This window comes from Hyperolius riggenbachi, chromosome 6 (genome assembly GCF_040937935.1).
Source record: "Hyperolius riggenbachi isolate aHypRig1 chromosome 6, aHypRig1.pri, whole genome shotgun sequence".
In the NCBI taxonomy this organism is placed as follows: domain Eukaryota; kingdom Metazoa; phylum Chordata; class Amphibia; order Anura; family Hyperoliidae; genus Hyperolius; species Hyperolius riggenbachi.
The window spans coordinates 113991364-114019202 of record NC_090651.1 but is presented as its reverse complement, the minus strand read 5'-3'; the positions used below and the strand labels follow the sequence as shown (position 1 = coordinate 114019202).

General features: G+C 41.3%; 1 protein-coding gene across 2 annotated transcripts in view; it reads right to left on the bottom strand.

Annotated features, from left to right (window-relative positions):
* DIPK1A (divergent protein kinase domain 1A) overlaps positions 1 to 27839 on the bottom strand; it is a 228858-nt gene that overhangs the window by 157259 nt on the left and 43760 nt on the right. The gene's annotated exons all lie outside the window — the stretch shown is intronic.

Below are 27839 nucleotides of genomic sequence, written 5' to 3'. Positions count from 1 at the left end.
CTAGGCTGTTGACCATGCAGCCTTCTTTTTCTCCTAGGTGAGAAGGATATGAATTTTTCCTTTTAACCACTTGCCGACCGCACACTCATACAGTGCGGCGGCAAAGTGGTGGCTGGAGGACCAGCGACGCACATCTGCGTCGCCAGGAGCCTCCCTAATTAATCAGGAAAGGCTGCACGCACGAGCGGCCGTTTCCTGTTAGATCACGGAGCGGGTCTCCGTGAATAGCCTGCGAGCCGTGATCAGCCTAAATGTAAACGCAGGAGACGTTTGTCTCCTTCGTTTACATTTGTTTACATTGAACGGCGCTGCTGCTACAGGGGATCGCCGCCATGTGACAGAGGACAGCCTCTGTCACAGGCTGCACAGGATGGATAGCGTCCTGTGCAGCCCCGATCACCAGGGGTGAGGAGGAGGAGAGGGAGGAGGGGAATTGCGCTGCGGAGGAGGCCCCCCTGCAACACTCAGGCAGGCAGGAGCGATAAGACCCCCCCTGCACATCAACCCCATAGGGGGGAAAAAAGGGGGGTGATCTGATTGCTCTGCCTGCAACCTGATCTGTGCTGGTTGCTGCAGAGCCCACCCAGCACAGATCATAAAAAACAGCGCTGGTCCTTAAGGGGGGGGTAAAGGCTGAGTCCTCAAGTGGTTAAAATAATACCAGTTGCCTGACTCTCCTGCTGATCCTGTGTCTCTAATACTTTTAGCCACAGCCCCTCAACAAGCCTGAAGAACAGGTGCTCTGACTGAGGTCAGACTGGATTAGCTGCATGCTTGTTTCAGGTGTGTGATTCAGCCACTACTGCAGCCAAATAGATCAGCAGGACTGCCAAGCAACTGGTATTGTTTAAAAGGAAACATACATATCCCTCTCGGATAAGGTTCCCTTTAAAATGCCTTTTAAGCCACCAGCAAGCAAATAAATACTCAAAATTTTGAGAACACTTTTTCACCTACTATTTGGTAATTTTTCCATTGCAGAGTGCTAAAAAGTTATACATTGAAGATGAAAAATTATCTCCTAGGAGAAAACTCAGGAGAGAAAGTGAATTGCATATGGGCCTAGGGCCCACATAACATTAACATTGTCTTCCGAGTTTTCTCCTAGGAGATAATTTTGCATCTTTTCTGTTAAGAAACTTTTCAGCACTTTACAATTAAAAGAGTAGCAAAAAGTATGTTAAAAGGTACTATCAAACATATTAGTATTTTCATAATTGCTGGTTGTTTCAAGGGCAGAGGAGAAAACGCAGGAGAAAAAAAAAAGTTCTTTACATACGGGCCCTGGTGTTTCAGGTCTCTTCACAACACACAAATTCCTCAGTGTAGCTCCTCGCCAGCACTATAAATATTGCCACCTGTGATAAACTTAACCATTTCCATACCAGCAGTACCCCTTAAAGTGAACATCCGGACTAAAAATCGACTCAGCAGCACTGAAAAGCCTTTGTGTTTCTTTAACAGTTTCACAGCATCAGAACTTTGTTTCTCTTATACAAACCTCATTTTTAGCTGCACAGAAGAAAACTGCCCGGGCTTTTTTCCCCTGATGCTGTGCAAAGCATGATTGGATTTCTGATTTTGTTGTTCTCTTTCTGCTGTTTTGGTGCAATTTTTTTTTTTTTTTTTTACATTTTGAATTTGACATTTGAAGCCTAGCGTGTGCAGCTGGGAGGGGTAATCAGGACACAGGATAGTTGGAACTGTGTCTCCTGCTCCTTGTCACCTCCTTTCAACCAAAAAGATGGCTGCCCCCATGACAAAGATGGCAGCCCCCATGATTCACAAACATTTGCCTGTTCTTTTAAAACAGGGTGGGTAAGAGATTATATTACCTATCTATTCTAATTAACATAACTAATGCAACTTGATGACAGTATGTTTGTTTAGGCCGAAGTTCCCCTTTAAAGCACCAGAGACTGCTGGTACAGTACAAAGCCGCCTCCCGACAAATCGCTGCACATATCCACCACTCTAGACAGTCATGACGCTGCCCTATCACCGCAGGCTCCTCTCTCTGCCGTCTCGATGACGGAAGAGGGCTGACAGCCGGTCAGGAGCCACTTTCATTGGTTCCTGACGCTTTCTATCAATGGGAGCTAATGTGATTGGCTCTCCGTGATCACGCAGTCAGGAGCCAATGAAAGCTGACCTGGCCTGCTTACAGTGCTCTGCCTTCTTATAGACGGCAGAGTGAGTGAATTGCGTCAGGTTCAGATCGGCGAGATCGGTGGTAACGCGCAATTTATCGGACGTTAAATCTACATACCGTCACAGCGGCAGCACCACCTGCTGGACGTAGATTCATAATGTGTCGGATGAGGTAAGATTTTACAATGAGTAAACACTGACTAAAAGAATTTAAAGAGAAACTCCGACCAAGAATTGAACTTTATCCCAATCAGTAGCTGATACCCACTTTTACATGAGAAAAATAATGATTTTCACAAACAGACCATCAGGGGGCGCTGTATGACTGATTTTGTGCTGAAACCCCTCCCACAAGAGGCTCTGGTACCGTACGGTACTCTGGGCAAACTGCCACAATGTAACAATGTTCAGACAGGAAATAGCTGCTTACAGCTGTCTGTTAAAGCCAGACCAGCTCCATAATCTGCCCACAGTAACAATGTCACCATGTAAAACATGTCAGAATGTGAATTTGGGAGAGGAAAGATTTTACAATGAGCAAACACTGACTAAATCATGTATACATAATTATTGTAAAAATGAAGCACTTTTTTTATTACATTATTTTCACTGGAGTTCCTCTTTAAGTAATATTGTAAAAAAAAAAAAAAAAAAAAAAAAAAAGCAATTTTATTCATTAAAGTGAACCAAAACTGAGATGGATATGGATTTTTCCTTTTAAAACAATACCAGTTGCCTGACTCTCCTGCTGATCCTGTGTCTCTAATACTTTTAGCAACAGCCCCTCAACAAGCATGCAGATCAGATGCTCTGACTGAAGTCAGACTGGATAAGTTGCATGCTTGTTTCAGGTATGTGATTCAGCCATTAATGCAGCCAAAGAGATCAGCAGGACTGACAAGCAACCTGTATTGTTTAAAAGGAAACACCCATATCCCTCTCAGTTAAGGTTCCCTTTAAAGTGGTTTAAAACTGACAACATTTTCAACAAAAATGTGTTTTCCTACTTTTTATAACCCATACAATTATCATATTTGCTTTTGTGCACAAGTATTAATATTCATTTAGATATTATAACTTCCCAAAGTTCAGTTAATTTACTTTGAAAGCTGCTGGTGCATTTTATTTATAACTGTTGTCATCCTGTTGTAAATGCTGCCAGCAGTTATTTCTGATCTGCTTTTCACTTCAGCACTCATCAGCAGAAGTCCTGCACAGTCAGAGAATGTTTACATAAATGTATCAAGTAAAGAATGTGTACACAAGATAAGATTATAAGCAGTTTGGATGGGGGTTCTCCCTGCAGAAGAAAGAATCAGCCCTGTGATGTAACCCTTTGAATGCTGTTTTACTAAAAAAAAAAAAAACCAAAAAAAAAAAAACCAAAAAAAAAACCATTGTGTTAGTATATTATATGCTGTAAATAATCTTTTAGAGCAAAGAAGAAATTCTGGGTTATATTCCGCTTTAAGTTATATTCAGTAAAGTTCCTTTAACCTTTGTGAAGAATGTAAGTACTGCACATAAAAATCCTGTGTGGAAAATATGGTCAAATACGTTTAAGCAGTTAGGCTTTATCCACACTAGTAACATGTGCACAAATGCGATTTCGAGCAAGTGTTTTCTGTTGCACACCATTCTTGGTGAACTATGGGATGATGTGGAGTTGTCCAAAAAAACGTACTCAGGTTTTTTTTGTTTTTTATCATAATACATGGGAATGTGTAAGTAAGGCACTGAGAATGGCAACATGAAAGCCCAAGTCCGTTCATGGTGTTCGATCTGCTTGGAAAAATGAAATAGCCTCACACATTGATCAAAATTAATTAAATTTTATCCTGGGTTTTCTCCAAGATCATTTTTCATCTGTAAAAATAACTTTACCTAAACATTGAAAAAGCGCTAAAAAGTTGGTAAAAAAAAAAAAAATCTAATATGAAACTTGAGTATTTCCTTACATGCTGGCGACTTAAAAGTTATTTTACTGATAAGCTGTAAAAACATCTCCTGTGAGAAAACTCAATAGGAAAGAATTCTTGGCTTGCATCACTCTGGTCTGCCCTGCACAAACATTTTGGATAAGTTTGGCCTTTTAAAGCGGACCCAAACCAAACTTTTTTTTCAATTCCAAATATTTAGTTGCACCACTCTGACACATACAAAGATAAAAAAAACACTCCTTCAAGCCTATGAGCATTTCAGTGCATGCTTTTCACCCTCTTTGCATAACCAGGGTTATACAGGTGGCAGCCATTAGCAATTCCTCCTTTGCTAGACACCTGCTACTCCACCAGTTTGCCGGATTCTGTCCCGGCAATTTGAAAGGAAGGGAGGGGTTCCTCCAATAAATGTAAAATATTTTATATTTGTCATCATGCAGCTGAAAAAAGGCTGCCATTTATTATTATAATTTAGAAAATAGATTTCATTTCTGAAATCTTGAATTTTTAATTTGGGTCCACTTTAAAATATTATTAAAAAAAAAACAAGCTAAACCGATAGGTACAGTAAATATTATAAAACACATCCGTTTCATTACAACTATTTAACTTGTTAAATAAAAAAAAAGTATGTGCCGGTAAGTGACTGTTTCTATTCACTAGAAAACTCAATTTTCTAGTCTTTCCATACTACCGGTAACAGAAAATAATACAAAAATAGTACAGAGACAAGAACTAAATCTACTGTTCTCCAGAGAATGCTAAATGAGAATGTATTTGCCAAGACAGCACTGATGTCACCTCAGCACAGGACAATACAGGAAATACAGTGAATGGAAATCTTGAAGCTACAGAATGAAATTATAAAATGAGTAATAGAACGTAAACCAGGCCCAGTTACATGGAAAAAAACAATCTCAGTTTATTTTTATGACTGTAGTAAACTGTGCATGCAAATTGGCATTTCATATTCTAAAATGTACTCTGTTCTGTTTCTGAGCCAAGTCGATTTAACTCATGTTTAAGAGGTGTTATAGGGCAATACCTGCTTCTAGATAGCAGCCGACTGTATCGTTCATGAACAGCAGTATGTTTATCAAGAAAGAAACCGTGGGCCTGATTCAGTTGCGAGAGTGAAATAACTTGTCTTGAGCCAGTAAATGAATCGGCCTGCATTGCACACACACGTCACTGGCTGTGCCTGGGTTCACATTACGCCAGATGCACAATGGTGTGTTCCCAGTGTATCCTGTATATATACGCTGGGTCCATCACGGGTCAGCTCCCTCACAAAGAAATAATGACTAACTGAACTTTTTATCACTATCCTGCTATCCTAAGAGTTTGCACAGCAACAAAGACGTTGTATAACCTCGACTTAGTTTCCCTATAGTTTAACTTCCCCGAGTACAGAGAGAAAGCATTGGTTTCTCAACCACAACAAGGAAAAAAATAAAATGAGAACACAAGCAATTTCTAAACAGGACTGGAAGAGTGTGTACAGTATATGTTTACCTCATCATGCCTCAAGTAACTGTAATAGTTTTCCTTCATCTCACCTCATTTTTGACAGTAAAGAACTCCAAACACATATAAAAGCCCTAATGAATCAAATGATTTTGGATGACTGAGGTAATAATTACACATCCCACCATGCCCCTAATACCAGCAATGTATAAAAATGAATCAGACCATCAGTGTGCAATGTATAGGCCCACTCTAAAGAAAAGGATATAATGCAATCCAAGTGCATCAATCAAAGCCAATGCACATCACAAGAAGCCATCATGTCCATATAATTCCAAGTGCAGCCATTAGGTCTCCTTATATAGCAACTTGCAAAAGCACGTGTGCCAAGTAAACAAGTAAAATCATGGTTCCAAAAATAATGTGCAGCCATCATGCTCCTCCCTCATATAGCCAGTGTAAACCCCACTTCCCCTGCAGTAAGTACAGGAATCATTTCCCCTATATAATGCTGCAGGAAAGACTGGCTGTCACTATTCCCTCACCTCCAGAGTAGAGACATCCACTCGGTCTGCCATCTCTATTAGCACATCCAGCCCAGTCACAGGCAAAAATATGTATAGCTGGCTGAGAATACTCATATATATTCACTGGCGCATACACAGTTTGTGAATAACTTCGAATTTTGTATATTGATGATGAATAAAATAGTTTTTTTTGTTTTTTTACAATATTCGTTTAGGATTTACTCAGTGTTTACAGATTGTAAAAACTTTCCTCTCCCTGATTTACATTCTGAAATTTATAACAGGTGGAGACATCTTCAGTACTAACAAGTGATGTCTGTGTAATGTTGGTTTACTGAGAGTTCTGAGTTGTATGTAGAGGGAGAAATGGCTTGTTTGTCAGTTGAAAAAAGCCATTATTTCCCACAATGCAACGAGGATCTCAGACAGAAAATATCTAGACCATGGTCATAACATCACACCAAAGAGGGGTTTCACCAAAATATCAGCCACATAGATGATTCACCTGATGCTTTATTTGAGTTCAGGTAAAAGATTTCTCGTGGGAAAGGGAGTATCAGCTACTGATTGGGATGAAGTTCAATCCTTGGTTAAAAGTTCCTCTTAAAAACTCTTTTACTTGAAAAAGAGCCTCCACATCTGACTGCCCTCTGAAATGTATGGCTAGCTTAGCGGGTAAATGCCACAACTAAACCGTGCGCAATATCTTGCTTTAATGTTCTCTGCCTGTTCCAGCTGAGCAGCTTAATACAAAAGGACAAATCCACAGATCTGCATTTAAAAAACTTGGAAAGGTTAACTTATATTAAAAAGGAGAAGAGAAAGACATTTCAAATCAATTAATTTAACAAAAGAAGCCATTCATTTAAAAAATAGCTGGGATTTCTGGCTCACAGAATTTGTTGGCCAATTACTCTAGCTGCATGGAGGCAGAAGTTCCCATCAGTACAGCCTGGGGAGGGGGTGATATCTATCCGTGATGTCTACTGATGAGCTGGCATTCTATTTTCAGTGTATGGCAGAGAGCTGACAGACAAGCCTCTCACAACCACACAGGCAAGCTAGTTCAGACATAACCCACCAAAGTTTCCATCACTGCAGCCACATCAATGCTGAGCATGGAAGGCTCACTGTAGTAGGCATCTATGGTGTAAGGCCATAAAGAAGGGTCAAGGCCAGTGAAAACTGGAAATGATGTCTTAGCTGTGCTTCTCAACCCATGTGCCATAACACATTCATGCATGTCTTACCAGCCAGTAATCATGTTACTTCAGTATATTTTTATGGTTTCTGCTTGTAGCCTACAATGTCATGGCCCTTATTTATGATTTAGCAAAAAGAGTTGCCAATGTTAATAACATTACCTGTTTACATGGTGTGAATGTATTTTCACACATCTATATCCCAGGACCTTTAAAGGGATTTGTAGTAATAACAAAAAAAAAAAAAAAAAAAAAAAAAAGTCAAAAATTAATTAGTGCCCCCAAAATATATGTAAACTCCCTTTTTTTTAAAATAGGTCCCTATATGTTCCCCAATTTTGTTTTCTTTTTACCTGGTCTGAGTGCCTTTGCCTAACTGCAGGAACTTTGCAGTGCCAGTGCGATTGTGGGAATGTCTTTTTTTAGCTACAGTAACAAGCTTATCTCAGCATGCAAATAACAGAAAACTTCCTATTTTGTATAAGACAAGGACACTATGACCAGAAAGTAATTGAACCCCTCCCCCTGAAGAGTTTACACAGAGATGCAAGCCTGTTGTCTAGGTGGCGTTTGCTGTGGGAGGGACAGTAAGGGCCTGTACACACTGCTGCGCTTGCGCTGCGTTTTTAAAAACGCATGCGTTTTTAAAATCGCAAGGTCTTTTGAAAAATAATGAAAATCGTGATGACTTGTACACACTGGTGCGATGCGTTTTTAGAAAAACGCAATCGCAGTGCCTGCTGCGCTTTTTTAACCGCAGCGCTTGAAAAACGCATTAAAAACGCATGCGCTTGCGTTTTTTGCCTGCGTTTTTTAGAAGGCAGTATCCCAGAAGACTGCAATTTCCTGATTCCTATTGAAATGTAAACTAGAAAAAAAACAAAGGATTCTTTAGCCAATCAACAATTACAAGAAAAACGCAAACGCATCAAAAACGCAGGCAAAAGCGCATGCGTTTTTAAAAACGCATACGATGCGTTTTTAAAACTACATGCACTTGCGATTTTAAAAACGCATGCGCTTGCTATTTTGCTTGCGTTTTTCAGTGTGTACAGGCCCTAAGCTGTGGCAGTTTGGAGAGAAAATGAACATTGAGCTGAGAAAATAAAAATAAAGGGCAGAAGTGATGTCACTTTTGACATCAAACAGTGTGGAAACAAGCAGAAATAATTTTTTCATATCACATTTCTCCTAAATCTGGACAGTAAACATCTAAAAGCAACAGGATAGGTAAATCAAAATAAGTTATTTCTTATTGGATTTTTTTCCTTTTTCAGTTAATATGGCGTTTTGTCTCTCACGCAGCAAAGCTTATGCCCAAAGTACTGCCTGTAGCTTGATCATAGTGGCTAGGAGTCTTACCTAGCACTCTGCAGAGCTCAGTCAGACGGTCTGCATGAAATGTGTGTTCCACCCTTGTTTGCATGAGACTTCTACAGCACAAATCAAAACCAAGCAGGGAGGTTGAAACCGAAATCCAGCCTATAATACAAATTCACAGGATTTTCTTCTCCTGTAACATTATAATTACCTGCCCAGTCTTCTTGTAAATCAGTACTGGGGGTGCGTGTTCAGGCCTTACGGTACGAAGCCCTGCCCCCTTTGAAAAATGTCATTTGTTTTCTGTACTGAAGATAGAAAACAAAAAGGTGAGAGCACTCATATGTGTATACGCACCATATGACTATAGTACGGACATTAGCCTTTGAGCCCCTTTGATGGGCACAAATTGCTCAATATACTCTAAAGCGGTGTAGAAAATGGCAGCACTCTATGAATGCATAATTTCCCGCACAGAGATTAAACCTTTATCTTAAGCATTGTCCTATCATGTATCCCTGATGAAAAGTATCAGTATGGCCGACATACAAATCCACTTTTTCCTACGGCACAGAAGCGGTACCTGCTATCACAAGAAAATAGGGCCTAATTTGTTTTAGAATTACAACACAAATGGAAAATTAAGTATATAAATCAGCTGGATGAGTGATTCTGACAGCAATTATTTCCTCTGTAACAATATATTCATTGTCTCTCATGAGCCAGAACTGGCAATAAAAGTGCTGCATATTGTATTGGTGCTTCAAACCTGTCTGAATAACCTTCTCCTTGATAATACCAGTTTCCAAGCCTTTACAATTCTCTGTATTTTACCTGCCTTTATTCACAATGCTCCCTGCTATGCATTTACCATTCACTCTGTTTGACCTACCTGTAGCCATAAGGACGGGAAATTTCATGTATTTATCTTTGATTAATTTTCTATTTACATTAATACACTAATGCAGGAGAAGCTTTGAACATCATAATCTGTGCTGACTCAGAATGCACGAAAAGGCCAGAGGGACAGAATTATTCCCTGGGTAAATTATTTATTATATTGAGTACTATTATGTATAATAAACTCTAATCAGTTTAGCCTATAATGCTTTTAGCAGGATCCAAGGCTCTGCTATATGGACAGCTGTGTCGAGGAGAAACAGAAGATAAGGATACCAGAATCTGATCAAGGGTATCTATTTATTACCAGCACTATTATTTTTACTTAGTGCCAGTATCTTCTGTAGTACTATACCGAGAGCAAAAATTACAATAATGGAAAACATAAATAGATAGTGTTTTTTTTTGCAATCAATCATCCAGCAGCACAAGTACAAAATACATACATAGTTCATGTGTGGTATAAAACCACCCAGCAATACAGACATGTTCATTTGATAGAATAAGTAGAGCAGAAACAAAAAACACTATTGAGAGGGCATTGCCCATGTGAGCTAACAATCTAGGGGATAATGGGGTGGAGACTCTAGATAAGGAGACAAAGGGGGCTAGTAGGCGATTCAGTGAGCCTTGACAGGTGTCCATATGAGTATATCTCTGAGGGGAAACAAGGACAGATTGAAGAGGTGCATTTAAAGGGTGAATTTGAAGTTTTAAGACAACAAATAAGTTGTAGAAGAGAGTACAGGAGGAACAGTGAAGTTCATGAGAAGTCATAGGGCCAGTGCACACCACAAACTGCTAGCGTATCCCGAATGCCAGCGGTTTTTGAAGCGGTTTTTCAGAGCGATTCTAGGCATGTTTGGAGTGATTTTCTAAACATGCCTAGCGTATTTTGGAGCGTTTTTGTGTAGTGTTTTATATTTTGTTACAGTACAGTAACTGAACAGCTACTGTAATGAAAACAATTGGAAAATCGCTCTGATCTAGTGCTTTTCAGAGCAGTTTTCCACTTTCCAATACTTAACATTGAGGCAAAATCGCCTCAGGAATTAGCAAAAATGCTGCTGGACCAGAGTTTGCGTTTGGGGGGAAAAAAACGAACGGCTCTGGTGTGCACCATCCCATTGCAATACATTAGCCAAGCGGTTTTCAGCCCACAAGCATTTTTTTTAAAACGTTCAGAACTGCTCTTGGTGTGCACCAGCCCTTAGAAGTGTCAGAGGAGGTGATCAAACTAGAGAACAGCAATTTTTTTATGTAGGAAACAAGGTAGCTGGAGGAATGATACTTTTAAATTGGTGAGGAAATGTATGGAGGCGATACCTTATGAAAAGCTTTTGTTTTAAAGAGACTCTGTAACAAAATTTTCAGCCTTATTTCTTCTATCCTATAAGTTCCTATACCTGATCTAATGTGGTCTGGATTACTGCAGCCTTTTCTAGTTGCACTGTCTCTGTAATATATCTAATCTTTTGTCAAGATTTGTTGACCCAAGGATGAATGCACTGCCTCTGCTGCGATCGGGACAAGTTATGCACACACCCTCCACGCCCCCTGCAGGCTCTCTGTGTGTGCTTTGTTTATCCATCACAGACAGGTCTCTGCTCTCAATTTCAGCTTGTCTGAGGGGGAGAGAGCTGCCCATGCTGAATATCCCTGACTGGAGTGCAGAAAATTCATTATGTAAAACACAAACACACACACACACACACACACACACACACACACACACACAAACAAACACACAAACACACAAACACACACACACACACACACACACACACACACACACACACACACACACACACACACACACACACACACACACACACACACACACACACACACACACACACACACACACACACACACACACACACACACACACACACACACACACACACACACACACACACACACACACACACACACACACACACACACACACACACACACACACACACACACACCTTCCTGGTTAGTGGTCATGTTTTTTGTTTGTAAATACTGCCTAAACCTGGTGATAAAAGCCAGGATCATGGCGGGGAGCAGCGGAAACGACACAGAGGGATCCAGGAGATCACAGTGACTCGATTTTTTTATTGTACATATTGGACAGTAAAGATTCTCTTTAATAATGAAAGCACAACCCCAGAATATGTTTTTTTCCAACACCTCTGTAGGCAGTCAGAGGTTCTTTTATTCTTTACAATCTTTAAGCTCCTTGATCAATTGTTGTAATGTAAATACAGTACAGGTAAATGTTTAACTTTTTATGGTTTTTGTTCTAATTAATGACTTGTTTACAACAGTAAAAAAATGTTCCTCTGCTCGTCCTCCTATAGGATATATAGGAAACCAGGAAAATTGCACCTTATGGACAATACCAGATCTCCTGCTTTAGGGGTTGTAATATTAGGGGCTCTTATTTCCACAGCTGGTGTACCGGTCCGAGAGTTTCTAACTTGTGACGTTAAGATTTCAGACTCAGATAAAGTACTAAGCACTACAATTAACATGGACCCAAAGGTATTACTTTAGGTATTCAACCTAAAAAAGAAGCCAAACACACAAAACATAAGCTAATGCAATTTATCACAACTTCAGCAAAAACACATATTGCACGCCAATGGCTTAAACCTAATTTAGTATTCAAACTGGTCACTGACGGAATTCAGGAAACCATGATATGCGAGGAGAATTATTATTATTATTGATTTATATAGCGCCATTAACTTTTGTGGTGCTGTACAACAGCATACAGGGTATAAAAACACAAAATAAACAATACAACAGTTAATACAAGACAAGAGTGGATAACAGCTAATGCAGTGAACAATTAACTACATATTTTTACACAGGGGTGAGAGGTATGTACACTCATTACACAGCATTGTGAGAGAAAAGGGGAAGACAGCCCTGGCCAAAAGGCCTTACTGTCTAAAGGTTTAAGGTATAGGCCAATAGGTAAAGGGGAACTGTGTATGGGGTGTTTGAAATGGTGGTCAGTGGGCAAAGTGTCCTAGGTAGGAGAGTATGCTTGCGTGAAGAGGTGAGTTTTCAGATTGAGTTTTTAGAAGTGTGGGTGAGTGGCAGATGTGTTGAGGGAGCGTTTCAGAGGAGGGGAGAGGATGGAAAGAAGTCTTGTACGCGGGAGTGAGAAGAGGTGACCAGGGAAGAAGACAGAAGGATATTGTTAGTAGAGCGGAGATTGTGTGTAGGATGGTATCTGGAAATTAGTTGATTTAGAAAGGAAGGATCTCGATTCTAGAGAGCTCTGTAGGCGAGAGTAATGGTACCCATATCCATATATAAGTAATCACATCCTACCATTGGCCCACGAGTACTGCACAAACCACGTTGCAGATACTTCTAAATGTTAGGCAGTAATGGAGATGTTTTGAAACTATAGGTACGGATAGGAATTAATATGTATTGGGGGAGGGTATTTAAGCACTGCCAGCCAATCCTGGCCCATAGCCCCTGATGAGTCAGATGAAACGCGTAGGGCGTGGCTTAGCCGGCAGGAGGCGGCAGTGCAATAGAGGAGACGTCCTCGGATCTTATTTTGATATGTCTGAACTATTTCTGTGTTTGTGAGTAGCGCTACCTTTTACATTGTTCTTAAATAAAAGGTTTTACACTATATTAGCTCTATCTAGCTGCTGTGGGCTGAGTTTTTTTGGATGGTGTGGAGGGAGCGCTGAGGATCACCCAGGATCGTGCACACAAAATGCCGAGTAGCTGTCTGTGATTGGGGCAGCCAGTATAGAAGGTGAACACGGTCCCGGTAGGTGCTGGGGTCACAATATGTGTGAATGGTGGTCCCCATTAAAATAAGCACTAAGATAATATCGTATCTGGCAGTGGTCTCCCTCCATAGTATAAAGCAGCCTACGCAATGATTTTTTATTCCCCATTTTTTATGGTATTTTCCAATTGCCTGTGAGTATCTGTGGAAAGGATAAGAAGGCGGAACACCGACTATTTGGAACCTTTATGCTGTGTCAGCTGTCTGTGGGGTCTAGGCAGCCATAGCCTAAGGTGAGAGCGGTCCCTGTGAGTGGTGGAGCACGAGAGGACGGTGTCACCATTAAAATACCGCACGGGTCATATCTGGTGGAAGATTTAATTTGCAATTGATGGTCTATGCAATGAGGATTTCTCTCTTCCCTTTTCTTTGGTTCATTGGTTGTGAAAACTGAAGTGGAAATAATCCCGGTGGCTCTACGGCCAGGGACTTTGCTTTTAAGTGGACTGTGAGGCAGCGCAAAGTTTATAACTTAATTTAAATAATCTCACCTGTCCGCTGGCGTGAGTCTTCGGGTCCGTGCTGTCCCTTTCTCTGGCTGGCCTTCTTCATCTCCTCTTCACTTCCTGTTCTGTGAGAAGGCGAAGTTCAAACAGTAGAGCGCCCTCTACTGAACTTCCGCTCGGGACAGGACAGGAAGTGAATAGGAGACAAAGAAGAAGGCCAGCTGGAGAAAGGAACAGCACAGATCCAGGGACTCGTGCCGGCGGACAGGTAATATCATTGCTGCTGGCCGGGGGAGCACAATAACAGGAAGGCTCAGGGGCGGCGGGCAGGCAGCAGCTCCGTCAGTTGTGAATCGATTTCATGCTGAAATAGATTCAAAATCTGTATGCAATGTATGGGCAGCCAATAGATCCCTCTCTAATCAGATTCGAACAGGGGGATCTATCTGTTGGTTGATCTGGTGGCAATCGACCAATGTATGGCAGCCTTAAGGATTTTAAATTGTATCCTGTGTGTAACTGGAAGCCAGTGAAGGGACTGACAGAGGGGATATTGGGCTGGAGAAGCAGGAGGAGAGGTGGATGATTCATGCAGCGAGTTCATGATGGACTGTAACGGAGCTAAACGGTTGGCAAGGAGGAATGCTATGCTAAATGACTGTTTCGCACACTTCCATAAAGTCTGGGATCGATGGCCGACATCCCAGATGTCACCAGGTTGATGCTCATAGTTGAACATGACTTTGACAGTTGGCATCAGTTTTGTATGTGTTTCTATGGATGTGTTTACACATAAATCTGTACATTTCCGGTCCAGTCCTGTCCTGTCCGTTCTGTATTTCTACGCAATATAACTTATCTAGATTATTACTAATGTACGGTAATTTATATTCAGTTACACATTGTTTACATGAACAACTGACTAGCCTTATACTAATGTACGCCATTATGTTCTGTTGAAAGTTTTGATTTTTTTCTTATTTGTTGATGTGCTCAATAAAAATAATTTTGAAACTAAAAACAGAGCAGTACAATCTCTCTATATGACATATAACAAAGTGAAATATTAAACTATTAAAATAGCCTAGAAGGATGCATTTACAGAATTTAAAGTAATAAAATAGAGTACAAGTCCAAACAGAAGACATTACATATAACCTCTGATGGACTGACAGAGAACATAAAGATCTTTGAGGTCTGTAGAAACATAATGAAAAGCTAGTAGCTTGCTTGTGGTTTGACATTATTTGCAAACAGTTACAATTGATCGAATAGTAATTGTAAAACCACTTCTGTGTGGCGTAGACAGGTTTTGAAATAGCTGCCCGTTGGTGAGATGTCACATTGCCGCTTTGTGTTAGTTCATACATGACTGCAATGAAAACAAGCGTAGAAACAGAAGCCAAACACAACATACTACTATACCTGCTGAACATTCAACGCAAGAACCCACATCAATGCAAACAATGTTATCGGTAACACTTCTAACTAAGATAGATAGATAGATAGATAGATAGATAGATAGATAGATAGATAGATAGATAGATAGATAGATAGATGTTTATAGATATATGCAGTACATTTATAATACAACTCTTGAATGCAGGATAGAAGGGGACTAAAGAAGAAGGAGAGTTATGAGTACAGCGCAGGATAGAGATGCTGGCCACACACTGGATGATCAATATGGCAGATATCTGTGAGATCAGCAGAATATTGTAGCTTTGTTGATCTCTCAGATATATACACTAAAGCCCTAACATCACAGCCCGATTATAATTTTGATAGACTGCTGACCAAAATCGATCTAAATTATCGCTCCAGAGGGAAAGATCTCGCTTAGAAGGGAGGGGTTGTGTGCGGCGGTAGATTTCAGGATGACAGGACGGAATCCTTTAGCTCTGCCCCATCTAAGATGTGCTCCGCCGTGCATGTCCAGAGTGTTGGCAGCAGAGCACACACTCACCTATCTGCCGCTGTGCTCCATCTTAGTCCTCTCTACATCCCTACCAAGGCTCCTGTACCCAGTGACCTGATGCCATGTATGTCACGTGACTACGTACAAGTCGCAGGTGCACCAGAAGGGATGGCAAGAGGACAGAGGAGAAGCGCACCGGCAGTCAGGTGAGTGTGCGCTCTGCTGCCAACACTCTGCACAGGCCCAGGGTAACACATCTTAGATGGGAGTAGGGAGGTCTAGGGGTCCAGCAGTCAGTCCTGCATGCTAGCTCCAAAGATCAATAGATTTTAAGGTGAAATCTATTAAAATCTGTTAGTAGTCTATGGCATTAATAGATCCCTCTGTGATCATATTTTGATCAGAGAGGGAAATATCTGTCGGCTGAATCTGGTGGCCATCTCCATAGATATGCAATTTAAAAAAAGAACATTAAGTGTAAACAGTATTACAACAATGGGATTTTTGTTGTATATAGCATGCTAGGTACACACAATAAAATTTTCTGGCAGAACGATTATTTCTAACACGTCCAATCTGATTTTGATCGGACATGTTGGAAAAGGTAACTCTGCCAGAAAATCTTATCGTGTGTACCTAGCATTATATATACAACAAACATCCCATTGTTTCCTCAGCAACAGACTGGATGTTAGAAATCCACATTCAGTAAAGCTTTGTACTCGCGCTACACGGAACTCGGATGAACCAGCCATTCAGAGATTGAATAAGGAATTACAGCAAACTGACAATCCCATTTGGTAGCTAGGAATGCGCTGCAACAGCTAGCTTTAGTACACTCATATAATGAGGTAAGAACGTGGATTACGGATTACTGCTTGCTATAATCCTAGAAATGCATTAATCTAATCATTATCATTTGTACAGTAACGGCTTAAACCCAAATTAAGAAAAAAAAAAAAAACTGACCAAAAGCGTTATATGTTTACAATAATCAACCATGATGTAGTGTCTTTAATAAAGCAAAGTATGGAGATTATACTGTTATGGGTAATGCAGTCATCAGGGGCCCCTATACCATATAAGCATTTTGTCTTGCAGATGTGCTAATCAGTTTGAACATTATGGCCTAGTCTGGGGGATTACACTAGCGATGGGGGGAGGCAGTAATATAATCTTTATCATATAAAGTGGCATTTACGTGGCTTAGGCTGTAGAGAAAATGAAACAAGTGTGGACACTGAGGCAATCTGTTTTCCTGGCACCATACAAGCACTTGCCTAGATTATATGAGGCACAAAGCCAGCATCGAGAGATTTTAGAGCTCTCACCTCCTTTTCTGTCAATCTCACAGACAAAAAAAGACTCTGGAACATTTAGCTCTTTGAAAGGAGCAAATACAAATAACGCAAATGCAAGGACAAAGCTACGTTAAGCAGTAGAACAATGTATAAAGAGGCTCTGTATTGCCTGAAAAATAAAATAACCTGTGTGTTAAGCTCCTAGGCAATATTACACACAGTGCAGTAACACAGGTTGTTTAAATTCGGCTTTCCTGTGACACCCGATGGGTCAAAGCAGGTTTGCTGCAAGCAGTCTCCCCTCCCATGTTCTAACAGCAGCCTAGTGTGTATAGTGCAGCAGAGGGTGGGACTTAAATTACACTTGAACTGAGAGGGATATGGAGGCTGCCAGATCTATTTCCTTTTAAACAATGCCAGTTGTGTTGTCATCCTGCTGATCTTTTTGGCTGCAGTAGTGTCCGAATCACACACCTAAAACAAGCATGTGGCTTATTCCAGTCAGACTTTAGTCAGAACACCTCATTGGCATACTTCCTCAGGGTCTAGAAATTAAAGTATTAGAGGCAGAGGATCAGCAGGACAGCCAAGCCATTTTCTTCGTTTAAAGGGAAAAAAACATGGCAGCCTCCATATCCCTCTTCAGGTGTGCTTGAAATCCAATATGCTAATCTTGGCTGTAATGATGGGCACTTAAAAGCCCAATTTTATCAGTTACAGAATTGCTTTATACTCGAATCGCATGTCAATTATTTATAATGAAATAGTGTGCCAAATAGTGCAGACTACTGCTTCTATTATGTCAACAATGAGATAGGTTATTCCAAGCAATGCCTTCAGAGGAAGTGCTAACTGGTTATTCCTGCTGCAAGCACAAGCTCAGTTCCAGAGTTCTACACCCTGAATACTTAAATGTGCCAAATCTATTGTTGCCAGAATTCTGGATGTACCCACACATTTTTGAGAAGTGGTGCAGGAGGGCTAAGAAGTGTTGCAGGAGGGCTAACTCAAGAAAGACTGAGGAATGCTAAAAATATTGCAACTAAGAACAAAATAATTTATTATTCCTATTTAATGTCCAATCCAATGAAACAATACAGTTTAGCTCATATTCATTTTACTTTCTAATGCTGGGAATACACGTTAAGTTTTTACTTTAGATAGATGGGTTCGATAGATAAATTCCAACCTGTTGGATCTGGTCGATTCTACTTTCGTTTCGATTCTCCTCATTCAAGTGAATGTAATTGATAAGAAAAGATAAGGAATCGAGAGGAGAATCGAGCAGTGAATCGAGAGTAGAATCGAACGAAAGTGAAAACGACGGCAAAAACGAACGCAAAAACGCATCGTGTATTCCCAGCATTAGTCCCCTTGAGGCCCCCTGCACACTGCAAATCTGATTTGCAATTCTGATTTAACCTGGATGCTATCAAAACAAGAAGAAAACCTCAGAAAAAAAAACGCAGCATGCAGTACCGATTTAAAATCGGAATCGAATGCAAAATCGCATAAAAATCAAGAATCAGAATCGCATGGAGAGTGCAAAAGCCGTTCGGCCTCTTGCACTCTACATTTGATTCTGATTTTTGATACGTCCGATTTTTGATTCAGATTAAAAACATAACAGCATGCAGTACGTTTTTTTCATCGGAATCAAAAATCGGATCAGATAAAAGAAATCTGAATCGCATGTAGTGTGCACGAGGCCTCAGACTGTGAGCAGCAATTTAAGAGGTTTGTGGCGCCGTGTTTGAGTTTTCAATCGCAGTTTCTGCATGCTATTCTCTACAATAGTTTCTACAATATTTTGTATAGCAGCAAACGCATTGCTCTCAGAAATGCATCCGTCATGCAGGAAGAGGCCAACTGCAGTCTGATTTTAAATCGTGCTAAAAAAAACAAACCATAAACACAAAATGTTACCCATCGCTAGCAACAAGTGCCACCCCTTTTCTAATTGAATTCAGCCCACAAATATTTAAAATAAGCACACTGAGTAACTTTGACATGAACAACCAATCATGCTGCGGTTTGCCTGGTGAAACCTATCTGGGTGATCAGACCTACCCTTGCTGCCTCTGGGATGCTCACTTTGGACTGTGGTCATATTTCTGCCTTGTCATCACGTGGACTCCACAGGAAAAGAAAACAGGCATGGTTCATATGAGAGGATACCTCTGTGCATTAAGTCCAGCACATGGACGTCAGCTAGGTGCATCCACCGTAACCCATATGCCTACATGCTGGACATGTGCAAGTACAGTATATTACTGCATTTACACTTAGTTTGCTGCATGTATGTAGTATCCTGCTCGTTTGTGCCCATAACTGCTTGACTGAGCATGTTGCTTCTGCACATTGAAGCACCCTGTCTGGTTTACCTCTGGAGCGTGTTCTATATCTATATATATATATATATATATATATATATATATATATATATATATATATATATATATATATATATATCTATATATATATATATCTATATCTATATATATCTATCTATATCTATCTATCTATCTATCTATCTATCTATCTATCTATCTATATATATTGGGTTTGCTGAACTGCACATATGCTTCCTACCCTCTAGTGATGTCCTGCATCAATGTCCATGTCATATCTGTCCAAAGACTTGACTGTTGCAGTCCCAAGTTTTACTAGGTTGGATCCTGTTTAAAGGGAACCCACGGTGCGAGGGATATGGAGGCTGCCATATTTATTTCTAAACAACACCAGCTGCCTGGCAAGCCATGTTGATCTTCTGGCATACGTAGTATCTGAGTCAAAACCATGGAACAAGCATATGGCTAATCCAGTAAAACCTGTGTCAGCGTACCTGATCTGTTAAGCTGGCCATACACTAGGCTGATTACCCGCCGATCGTCAGCAGATTCAATCACTGGGATCGAATCTGCTGTCACATCGTTCATGCTAAACGCTAAATTTTGATCTATTTCGTCCCGAAATAGATCGGTCCCGTCGATCGCTCCGTGCGGGAAATTTCCATCAACCACCCGCGGGTAGGGAGCGCATCGCTAGCGGCGTACGATCGACGCAGGTATACATTACCTGAAGCTGGCTCCCGGCATCTTCTCTGCATCACCTCCCGGCTGGCATCTTCTCCGCATCAGGCATCCGTGTATAACTTCCTGTGTCACTGCAGTGACAGCGGAAGTACAAATAGAGTGCGCTCTATTTGAACTTCCACTGTCACTGGAGTGACAGAAAGTTATACGCGGATGCCGTGATGCGGAGAAGATGCCCGGGATCAGGCTTCAGGTAATGTATGCAAGGGGGGGGGGGGCAGGCGACAGTGGCAGCTCAGCAAATGGTGAATCGGTTTCAGGCTGAAATCGATTCACAATCTGTTTGCAGTAAACGCAGCCATACGATCCCTCTCTGATCAGATTCGATCAGAGAGGGATCTATCTGTTGGTCGAATCTGATGGCAAATCAACTAGTGTATGGCTACCTTTACATGCTTGTTCAGGGTCTATGACTAAAAGTATTAGAGGCAGAGGATAAGGAGGACTGCCAGGCAACTGGCATGGTTTAAAAGAAAATAAATATGACCGCCTCCATATACCAGGTTACCTTTAAATTCTCTCTCCTCTATCTATCCATGTGGGAGGTTCTTTTCCCTCAGAAATAGAGGTCATCTTGCACTGTTACTTTGACCGTATAGTCCTATGCTATGTTTTAATACACGTTTGCATCTAATGCTGATGTAATAAGCTTTGTTATTAAAAGTTATATTTTACTACATTTGACTGGTGTTTCCCCAGATCCATTATTTTGCATCCCATTACATCCACTAATAGAACAATTTGAATATTCTACTAGCAGCTTCGGTTCCCAAATTTCCAGCTGCCCTTTTTTGGACATGGACACCTATGAAATATCTTAAAGAGACTCTGAAGTCTCTAAAATATCAGTTTTTTATTACAAAATCCACTTTAACAGAATAGTCCTACCTAAACCGCCACATCCCCGCCACTCTAATCTAACTAAATCCCCCCAAACTCCCCGGGTGGCAATCCAGGAAGCGTTGCCGTGAGAGGCAGAGCTATGAGCCGCAGCTCTACCTCTCAGCGCGTCTGTCAGCCGCCTCTCCCCTGCCCCTCTCAGTCTTCCTTCACTGAGGTGCGGGGGAGAGGCGGAGATCCGCCACAGACAGACGCGTGTGAGGCAGGGCTGCAGTTCATAGCCCTGCCTCACACGGAAGAGTAGAGGGCAGCAAAATCCATGACCAAGAAATTTGTGGATTGTGCAGGGGAGAGGGAGGGCACATTTGGGGGATTTAGTTAGTTACAGCCGCGGGGATGTGGCGGTTTATTTAGGGCTAATATGTTAAAGAGGATTTTGTTATAAAAAACTGATTTTTAAGAGACATCAGTGTCTCTTTAAGGATTGAAAAAATATATATTTTAGAACAGTAATTTATGTACTTTATTGTGGTATTTATTGATACCATGGAGTAAGTCAAAGCCTCACACAGTTAAACTGGAATGAGCAATACCTGCATCAAACTTGCTAAATGACACAAACCCAGTGTCATTGCTGACTGAGAAGTAATAATTATTTTTTACTGTAAACATGTGTAGTTCTTGGCTACTGCATCCACATAGTTGTCTTGAGTTTAAAGTGTATCCAAGGTGACATGATGAGATAAACATGCGCATGTACAGCGCCAAACATAATAACCAAGCTCTGTTTCTTTTTTTCTTTTCCTGCAAGTGACACTTTCTCTCTTTTTGGACCATTGTCAGATTATAGAGTAATCCTCACTGATGAAGAATTACAGCCATAAAACTTTTTCTTGTAGGTAAAAACGTCTGAGAGCAGGGAATATGTATACAAAAAAGGCCAATAGTTCACATATTTTAGCTCTGGGACACTTAATAGACTGCCATTGAGCAAAGACAATAAAACATTAAATCTACTTTGTGAATGTTTAAACAAAATAAAACCATGGCATATCTAAAAAGGAAAAAAAAAAGTCATTTATACAGGTAGAAGGATATATATAATTGTTTATCTCATCAGTTTATTTCACCTCAGGTTCACTTTAAGGAAAGCTCCACTTCAAAGCTAGGTGCCTATAAATGTGAGGGGTCCGCTTTTCAATATTCTGATTCTTTAAAGATTGTCCTACCTTCTGTGGTCTGATGTGCAGCCTCTGCATTTGTGAAAATGTTCAACTCTCGTGTCTAATATAGGCCCCTTCATTCATCCGGGAACAGTAAGGTGAGTAATGTAAAGAAACCAAGATGGCAAAAGGGGAAGGAGAATTGTGCCCACAGACCGCAGGGAAAAACCACTGCTTTGAAATCTTGCCTGCTAATTCAATCACCAATGACATTTTAGCACAAGAAAGGCAAATCTATTAATGAAAAAAAAAAGCCACACAACTGAATTTTATGATATTTAGGTAAAGGAAAAGGATATATGTCATAACAAATGTACAAAAAAATCAACTGCAATTGCTTTCAGATTAATACTACAGTTACAATGAATGATTGAATTTAACCCTCTGAAAAGATTAAGGAGGAACTCCAGAGAAAATAATGTAATAAAAAAAGTGCTTCATTTTTACAATAATTATGTATAAATGATTTAGTCAGTGTTTGCCCATTGTAAAATCTTTCCTCTCCCTGATTTACATTCGGACATTTATCACATGGTGACATTTTTACTGTTGGCAGGTGATGTAGCTGCTGCATGCTTTTATTGGCAGTTGGAAACAGCTGTAAACAGCTATTTCCCACAATGCAACATGGTTCACAGACAGGAAACTGCCAGGAGTACCACGGTACTCAGAGTTTCTTGTGTGAGGTGTTTCACCACAATATCAGTCTTCCCCCCCCCCCCCCCCCCACACACACACACACAGTGTATTGATTTCAGGAGCTCCCAATTACTAGCTGTCTGTGTATATATATATATATATATATTCACTAAATATTTGTGCCGCTGTCTGCTGATTGAACAGCTTCCGCAAACTTTTCATTGCTCCCTCCTTATGCTTGTCATTGGTATAATTATTATTTCTCCTCTGATTCTCTTATGTTTCGCTCATTTTTTTTATTTTTTTCCATTCACTTCTATGAGAAATCGAGCGGTAAAACGATTGAGCGGAATATCAGAGATGACAGAATTTATCAATAGAACGCATCTACTGTATCTAGCAGGAAAACTAAGTGTGTTCCCAGCATAAGTGATCCAAAAATCAGATCAAGTAGCAAGTGAAAAAGCAACCTTACTTATTGCCGCCACATGGGCCGGAGCGGACTGCGCAGGCGCAGTACAGGCCATCCTGGAGGTTGCCCTGACGTCATCGCCGGGGACCGAGACGGAGCTGCAGCGAACGGCTGTGGGGAGAGCTGCGACGAGGGACATGCTGGGAGCTTGGGGCTGGAGGAAGCCCCCGGTAAGTAGCACTTATTTTATTACATTTTCCTTGATGACTCCTTTCAGGGCTCGTTTCCACTATCGCGAATCTGCATGCGTCCAACGCATGCAGATCCGCACATGTAATACAAGTGGATGGGCCTGTTTCCACTGTAGCGTTGTTGAGGTGCGTTTTTTTCAGCGTGAAAAAAACGCACAAAAGAGCCAACGATTTCGCCTGCGTCGGGAATCCGTGCGAATCGCCGCTAATGTATTTAATAGTAAAAATGCATGCGTTTGTTACATGCGTTTTTACCCGCGATTTCGCGTGCGATTTCGCACCTTTTTCAATTTTATTTAGCCCTGGCAGTGTCATGGTTAATTTCGCATGGCACCCTGCCATGCGAAATCGCAGGCGAAATCGCGGGTAAAAACGCATGTGGAAACGCATCCGCATGCGTTTTTACAAGCGTCGGAATGCGGCCGAAATCGCGTCGCAACAGTGGGAACGAGCCCTAAAGAGAACCCGAGGTGGGTTCTAAGAATCCTATTAGCACACAGAGGCTGAGTCTGCATATAATGGCCAGCCTCTGTTACTATACTGCTGCCCCCCAGGCCCTCTCCTGTGCTATCCCCCATAAATCAAACACCGTGCTAACGACATCGCTAGCCGGCTGTTCACATCTACACTGTCACTCTCGCCGCTCCCCCCGCCTCCTCTGTCGCCTGCGTCACTTCTCTCCCCGCTGATTGGAGGGAAGGGACGCAGGCCGGGAATGGAGAAATAGAGGAGGCGGGGAGTGGTGAGAGTGACAGTGTAGATGAAAACAGCCGGCTATCGACGCACTGCGTGTCGCAAGCACGGCTGTGTGATTTATGGGGGTCAGCAGAGCGCAGTGGGGGCCTGGGGGGAAACAGTATAGCAACAGAGGCTGGCCATTATATGCAGATACAGCCTCTGTGTGCTAATAGGATTCTTAAAACCCACCTCGGGTTCTCTTTAAGATTCTACTCCTTTCAAGGTCCCTTGATGGGCTGAAGAATCAGTGGAATTGCAATCAGACATCAGCCATTGGAATGAAAACACTAAATCCCCATTCACATTACCCACCCAGCCTACTGTTCACACAGTACTGTTCTCTGACACCATCCCAGTCAGCACCTTATTAAAGGACCACTGTCGCGGAAATCTTAAAAATACATGTAAACACATACAAATAAGAAGCATGTTTCCTCCAGAGTAAAATGAACCATAAATTGCTTTTCTCCCGTGTTGTTGTTACTTACAGTAGCTAGTACAAATCTGACATTACCGACAGGTTTTGGACTAGTCCATCTCTCCATAGGGGATTCACAGCATGGCCTTTGTTCTTTATAAAGACACTCCTTGAAAAAAATTCATAAAAAAGATGCTGGTCAGCCTCCGTGCCCGCTGCACACTTTTTTGGGCAGTTGGTCAGAGCAAGTGCCATTCACTAAGTGCTTTTGAAAATAAAGAAAAACCTGAGAATCCCCCATGAGAAGATGACCTAATCCAAAACCTGTCAGCAACCCCAATCACAGAAGCATCAGCAACCCCAAATCACAGGAGAACTCAGAAGGCCTAGAATCTCATCAGAATATTCAAAAACATTTTACTTTATCTACCATGTTTATTTTTACAAGTTTAACAGCAATCCTAATCACAGGAGGGTATGAAAGACTTGAGTCTGAGTTTAGTGCAGCTGTTTACGTCATTCTATGACCTTGCCAAAAGAAGAACAAATTTACACAAGCAAGAAGGGATACTGAAAGTTTAGCTATTCTCAGTTCAGGTTATTGAAAAGAATCAGGCGTCTTCACTGCCTCTCTCCACCCTGCTAGCTATCAGTCTCATCCCCAACATCAAATTTATCATCGGCTGCCTTATTTGTTAAATCACTACTTAATGAATACTTGATGAACTCGAGTCAACTTTTCTCTGTGCTCTAGATATTTTTTTAGCTGCAAAATAATTTCAGCTATGTATTAGACAGAGGAATTCCAGCGAGACAGGTTTCAAAAGGAGAAAACGAACAGTTTTTTTTAGTATCGAAGACAGCACTGTTCAAGCTGTGCTGATTGCGGCTCTCAGGGTGTCAGTTCTGGAGAAAAATAAAATCATCTAATAAGAGTATTGCAGGAACGGCTCACTCATTGCCTGCAGTAATCCCTCACACATCAAGCTGCTCTCACTCACATTCAGACAGCAGTGCAGGAAATAAGTTCAGGGCAAACTCTTACTAGTGAAACAATTCACATAGTGGTGGTATTTTCCAGTCCTTTCTTCATATACTGGGAAACAAAGTAAAACCTTTCAACATGTTTTCCTAGTGCTGTGTATGCCCTCAGGGCAAAACTTGTTTTCATCTGTAAATAAAACTACAAGAATAGTTGATGTTAAATAAATTACTTTTGAATATGCTTGTTAGGAGCTTCCTTGCAGCCTCAATAGCATGGTGATACAGTGTACGGGTGTTGGAATAGTGCTATGGGGCCCAGGAGCAGTTGGGGTCCTGTTCATACCCAACCTGCTCCCTAAGACAGCTTGCTAGTTATTCCTAAATTTAATAGTACAACTGTGCCCAATACAAAGCAGTGTTCTCCCCAGAATTTTTTCCAGCCGGGTGGCATGTAATAGTAGCCGGGTGGCATGAAAAAGTAGCCAGGTGGGGCGAGTTGAAAATGCAGGGCATCTGTGCTTACAGGATAGGAGGAGGTGAGGAGGTGAGCCGATAACAGCCGGGTGGTCACCAAATCTAGCCGGGTGGAGCACCTGGCTAAAAGACCCTGGGGAGAACACTGCAAAGCATCTAGAGAAGAAGTATTTTGTATTTCCGATTTGTTTCTGAACACTGTAGGCCTCTATCACATGAGATGGTGAAGGCAATGAATCCAAAACCTGTCAGCTGCTCCAGTGCAACGGCTTGGCGCTTGCAAGCACTTGGCACAGGCAGTAAAGAGCCGGTCACAGAACGGAGTCAAAACTGACACACATTGGACTACAACCACTGCCATTTGACTGCATTGTATAAACCTGAAAGCTAAAAGGCAGCTAGTGGCTGGCAGATGGGAGGCTAAACTGCCCAACAAGCCTGCAGTTCAGTCTTCTGTGAGGGCCTAGGCTGCATTCAGACTGCTTAAGGCCTCCTTCAGTCAGGAGGCTGATCTAATAGCAGGTTTAGGAAACTGCTCTAGTTCCTGCCAGTCTATTTGTGGAAAGCAACTATCATCTCTGCATTTGCTACACTGTATATTGTATGAGTGTACAATGCCATACATGGTCGAATAGGTTATTGCTCAAGTGTGCTCAGGGACAGGGGTCCCAGCATAATTTTGCTTTGGAGTCCTATCATTTGTAGTTATGTCTTTGATGCAGACAAGCAGCTGCCTACAGAGACGGTTATCTCCTTCAGTTGCTTCAAGTCACGTGACATAATATTTATAATAGGATTTTTAGCTGCAAAAGTCTCGTTTGACAAGAAAAAAAAAAGGCTCAGTATTCTATTAGCCAAGCTTTAAGAATTTTTATTGGCATCTGTGTTTAGAGATGGGCTTCTAAAAAATATTCATGCAGATTGGAAAAGATAGTCAGGAAATTTTTTGACAACAGACACATCTACATGTACATTACGGTCATAGAAAGCAGACATTTAGCAGAGACGTTTGCCTCATGACATCTGCTTAGTATCAGAAAGACAGTTATGACAGTTGTTTGCAATTGGACAGGCTACTCTGACAGTTGTATACTCCCTACTTCTGCTACAGACTTGCTCAACATGTGAGATGACACATAATCTCTGTATTCTTTCGTGTGTTTGGGCCATAGGCAACCCAACCCAATAGCTGGTGTGCTTCTCCCCAAATTAAAGGTTTGTTTGTTTGTTTGTTTTCTACATGCTGGGCTGCTTTACTCAACTGACTCTAGTCCTTAAAGGGACTCTGAGCAGTGCCTGTGGGTATGCCTTTAAGCATACCCACCACTAATTAATTATATCCTCACACCTACCAGCATGATATTTGTAATTCTTTCCCCCTGGGTTCCTTGTATTTCATTGCATTGCACTGAATGGAGCTGCTGACACTGGGGAAAGTGTCATCCTGCATAATACAATGCTGAATAAGGAATCCAAGATGGCGGCCGCGATTTCGTTCGCGAAAATAAAAAACTAAAAGGCGTAGGGTGGCAGTTTATATATCATTGGAAAGAGGAGAAAGAGAGTTTCAAAATGGTATGCATCTTTCCACAGTTACTGCACTGCTCGGAGTTCCTTCAAAGAGTAAATCCAGGGTAATGTTTTGAGGATTCACACATAAATCTGTTCAGTTCCGTTTCAATCCTGTCAGTTTTCACCAGTTTTGTACCACTTAACTCACAGGAGCTCGGCTGCACCTATCAGGTTGCGGCTGCCATGCTGGAGGCGGGCCAAGGCTAC